Source organism: Amblyraja radiata, chromosome 3 (assembly GCF_010909765.2).
Source record: "Amblyraja radiata isolate CabotCenter1 chromosome 3, sAmbRad1.1.pri, whole genome shotgun sequence".
In the NCBI taxonomy this organism is placed as follows: Eukaryota; Metazoa; Chordata; class Chondrichthyes; order Rajiformes; family Rajidae; genus Amblyraja; species Amblyraja radiata.
The window spans coordinates 38,712,674-38,717,959 of NC_045958.1; positions in this window are offsets into that span (position 1 = coordinate 38,712,674).

Genomic DNA, 5,286 nt, shown 5'->3' on the forward strand with positions numbered 1-5,286 from the left:
ACTAATTCCATTTGGTCATGTCTCTAGTTTTAAGAGTTGTCGAGAAGAAAGTTTTTAGAATGTACTAAAGTCAGTGAACCTCAGTGCGCACTTTTCCATAAATCTGATAGATTCAGTTTAAAAGTGATTAAACCATTATAAAATGCTATTTTGAGAAAAGGGGTCTAAACTACAATGGATTTAAAAGTTTTCACACCATTTCTGAAAACCTTGGATATATTTCTTGGCGATGTTCCAAACAGGGAAATAGTTTCCATTTATCCTCTCCCCCAATATTCTAAGACTTAGACCAAATCAGACCGAAAATTTCTAAATTCTACGGAGTGTTGTTGTAATTAATATAATCACACTTAGGTTCAGGTATCATTCTAGTCTATCAATGCTGTTCTCCCACGTAAGCCAGTTTCTCTTTCCTCAGATGTGGTGCCCACATCTCCCTACTTCCCACCACCCCACAATCGAAGGAATCTGCAGGAGACACTACCTCAAAAAGGCAGCCAGTTAGCTCTTAGGGCTAAGGGAATCAAATTTGGGGAAAAAGCCGGAATGTGGTACTGATTTTGGACGATCAGCCATGATCATATTGACAGGGAAGGGCCGAATGACCTACTACTGCACCTATTTTCTTTGTTTCTATCTTTCTATGTTTCTTTGTTTCTATCAAGGACCCACACCTCCCTAGACACACTCTAAATTCACTCCTGCCATCAGGAAGCAGGTATAGGAGCCTGAAAACTCTAACATCCAGCTGCAGGGGTGATTGAAGAACATTTCTGCACTTTGTTTCATCCTTGTTGCACTCGTGTATTCTAAATATAAAGTCGTTATTTCATCATCTGATTGTTCTTTCACAGCATGTGGCATTTTAATGTTCTATAAAAAAGCATACCTCTGCTTTAGATAATCCTTTGCATTTCTTTCTTCTATCTGACTGTTTTAATACGGGGTATTCTTGTTCCTTAGGGGTATAAACTGGTTAAGCATCATATTAAAATTATCTTTGAATACCTCCCTTGATTTTCAGTCACTTTACCCATTAATAGGTTTACCTAGTTTACCGTGAACCATCTCTGCTTCATCCCATTAAAGTCAGCCTTGCCTAAAACAAGAATCTTTGTAGCTGTTTCACATTTCTCCCTTCAAATCATTGCAATAAAATAGATCAGATTATGACTGCTATTAGATAATGTATCATGGTCAGGCACCATTAGGCTGTTAACTAAAACAGGCTCATTACTTTTTACTAATTTATTGTGACCCGCTCCCTTGTTGATTCTGGGATATAATGCTGCACACAATTATCATGAATATATTCCAGTAATTCATTGCCTTAAAACCTGCCTGTCGATATCACAAGCTTGTACATGCACTGCATTTATATATTCTCCAACACCACATCTACATTTGATACCCATACACAGCAATGGTACAGTTTTAAATACTTTCCCATTTCTTAATTCTATCACTGAGCTCTCCAATGCCAACTTTCCTCCTGTTAGATCTGCTCTCCTGCTGAAGTGATTTCATACTAAATCCTCGTGATCAAATCACTTTTATCCTCATGCCCCAAACTTCCAATATTGGTGGAGGAGGGCTTCACACGCAAAGATCCAGCAAGAGATGTATCAGTTGGGGAATGTCTTCCTTTAATGCAGCAATAAGCAAAGGCACAGAATGGTGGTGGTTTTAGAGGATAAAAGTCGGATAACACGATTTCAACCCAACATTTAGGTACTGGCCTATGAAATTGTCTTGACGTTCAAGTAGGGGCAGGCTTACAGGGATGCCTTCGCTATTAGTAATTTAAGGGTGAGATCAGGATTATATTCCTTCCCCTATCTCACTAGTTTTAATGACATTCAGTATCATACTGAATTAGGGCAATTTGAAGGGTCAAATCCATTCACACCGAGGAGAACGACATAGAGGACAGTGAGATCGGCGTGGAGAATAATAATATGCAAGAGCAGTTTGACATTAAGAAGGAGGAGGTGTTGTTGCTCTTGAAAGGCATTAAGGACCTGATGGAGATTTATTGCCTTTCTCTATAACCTGATCTTGAGAGCAATATTGAGAGAGGCAATTTATTGAGAGAGGCAAGAGAGGAGATTGCAGAAGCCAGATCTTTGCTTCTTTAATCACAGGCGAGGTCCCGAGCACTGGAGAGTAGCTGATGTTGTTCCTTTGTTTAAGAAGGAAAGTAGAGTGAACACAGGGAATTATAAGCCGTTGAGCCTCACGTCAATGGTAGGAAAACCTTTGGAGAGGTTTCTTTGGAATAATATTTATTCCCATTTGGAAGAGAATGGGTTAATTAGAGAGAGTCAGCATGGCTTCGTACGTGACAGGTCGTGTCTTACAAACTTCATCAGGTTTTTGAGGAGGTGACGAAGGTGATTGATAAGGGTGGGGTGTTGGATGTCGTCTATATGGATTTTAATAGGCATTTGATAAAGTCCCCATGGTAGGCTGATCCAGAAAATTAAGAAGCATGGGATTAACAGTGACTTGTCATGTGAATTCATTCTGGCTTACTGTTAGAACGGTTATAGACAATAGGAAATAGGTGCAGGTGTAGGCCATTCGGCCCTTCGAGCCAACATCGCCATTCACTGTGATCATGGTTGATCATCCACAATCAGTACCCCATTCCTGCCTTCTCCCCATATCCCTTGACTCTGCTATCTTTAAGAGCTCTATCTAACTCTCTCTTGAAAGCATGCAAAGAACCGGCCTCCACTGCCTTCAGAGGCAGAGAATACCACAGATTCACAACTCTCTGGGTGAAAAGGTTTTCCTCATCTCCGTTCTAAATGGCCTACCCCTTATTCTTAAACTGTGGCCCCTGGTTCTGGACTCCCCCAACATCGGGAACATGTTTCCTGCCTCTAGCGTGTACAATCCCTTAATAATCTTATATGTTTCAATAAAATCCGCTCTCATCCTTCTAAATTCCAGTGTATACAAGCCCAGTCACTCCATTCTTTCAACATATGACAGTCCCGCCATCCCGGGAATTAACCTAGTGAACGTACGCTGTACTCCCTCAATAGCAAGAATGTCCTTCCTCAAATTTGGAGACCAAAACTGCACACAATAGTCCAGGTGTAGTCTCACCAGGGCCCTGTACAACTGCAGAAGGACCTCTTTGTTCCTATACTCATCTCCTCTTGTTATGAAGGCCAACATGCCATTAGCTTTCTTCACTGCCTGCTGTACCTGCATTCATGGTGGAAGGTCAATATTCGGGCTGGAGGTCTGTGACCAGTGTTTCGCTGGAATTCCACCAGGATCTGTGCTGGGAGCCCTGCTGTTTGTGATATATAGATGACTTGGACATAAACATGGATGGGTTGGTAAATAAGTTTGCTGATGACACCAAGATTGCTGGGTTCATTAACTGAGGAAGGTTCTGAAAAAATACAGCGGGAAATGGATCAGCTACAGAAATGGGTAGAAAAATGGCAGATGTAGTTTAATCCAAGCAAGCATCAGACCATTGGGTTCAAATCCATAACGCAATAGCACCGCAGGTAGAGCTGCTGCCTCACTGCACCAGAGACCGTGGTTCGAGGCTGACCTAGGGTGCTATCTGTGTGGAGTATGACTGATTGTGTGGGTTTCCTCCATGTGCTCCTGTTCCCCCACCCCCCACCACCCCCCACATGACAAAGACTTATGGGTTTGTAGGCTGCCCCAAATGTGCAAGGAATGGATGAGAAAGTGAAATAACAGAACTACTGTGGATGGGTGATCAATGGGCAGCGTGGACACGGTGGACCTAACATAGAAACATAGAAAATAGGTGCAGGAGTAGGCCATTCGGCCCTTCGAGCCTGCACCGCCATTCAATAAGATCATGGCTGATCATCCAACTCAGTATCCTATACCTGCCTTCTCTCCATGTCCCCTGATCCCTTTAGCCACAAGGGCCACATCTAACTCCCTCTTAAATATAGCCAATGAACTGGCCTCAACTACCTTAAGTGGCAGAGAATTCCAGAGATTCACCACTCTCTGTGTGCAAAATGTTTTTCTCATCTCGGTCCTAAAAGATTTCCCCCTTATCCTTAAACTGTGACCCCTTGTTCTGGACTTCCCCAACATCGGGAACAATCTTCCTGCATCTAGCCTGTCCAACCCCTTAAGAATTTTGTAAGTAATAATAATAATAATAATAATACATTTTATTTGTATAGTGCTTTTCAAGGACTCAAAGTCGCTTTACATGGTGAGTCAAGAACAAAACAAAATAGAGCAGTAAGACAGAGATGCAAAGGGGAGGGGGACATGGGACTAAGGGTATGCAGAGGCGGGACTGGAAGATGGTGAGGGACTCAGAAGTTCGAATCAATTGTGGGAGGGAGTTCCAGAGCCTGGGAGCTGCCCTGGAGAAGGCTCTGTCTCCAAAAGTGCAGAGGTTGGATTTCAGAATGGAGAGGAGACCGGCTGAAATGGATCTGAGGGACCGTGAGGGTTGGTAGGGGGAGAGGAGGTCAGTGAGATAAGGGGGGGGGCAAGTGGTTGAGGGCTTTGTAGGTGAGGACCAGGATTTTGTAGATGATCCGGTGGGAAATGGGAAGCCAGTGAAGTGAAGTAAGGGCCTGTTTCCATCCTGTATCGCTGAACTAAACTGAACTAAACTCCCTGAAAGTGGCAACATGAGTAGATAGAGTGGAAAAAGCATATGGAATGCTTGCCTTCATTGTTTTGGGCATTGAATATACAAATCAGGAAGTCATGATGCAGCTGATGAGGCTTCATTTGGAGTATTGCCTGCAGTTCAGGTTGCCCCATTACAGGAAGGATGAGGTTTTGGAAAAGGTGCAGAGGATGTTTACCATAATGATGCCTGGTTCAGGGGGTGTTAGGTACAAGGAGAGGTCGGAGAGACTTGGATTATTTTCTCTGGAACGCTGGATGTTGAGGGGCAAAGCTGATAAAAGTTTATAAAGTTATGAGAGGCATAGATAAGATAGACAGTCTGAACCTTTTTCCAAGGGTGGAAATATGAAAAACCAGAAGGCATCGCTTTAAGGTGTGAGGGGAAAAGTTTAAAGGAGATGTGCAGAGCAAGTTTTTTTACATAGGAGATGATGAGTGCCTGGAAAGAGCTTCTGGGTGGAGGCAGGTACAATAGTGGCATTTAAGAGGCGTTTAGTTGGGCACATGGATATGCAGGGAATGGATGGATAGAGATTACGTGCAGGCAGATTAGAATTGGTCTTGGAATTGGTCACAGTGGCGCAGCGGTAGATTTATTGCCTTACAGCGCTTGCAGTGCCA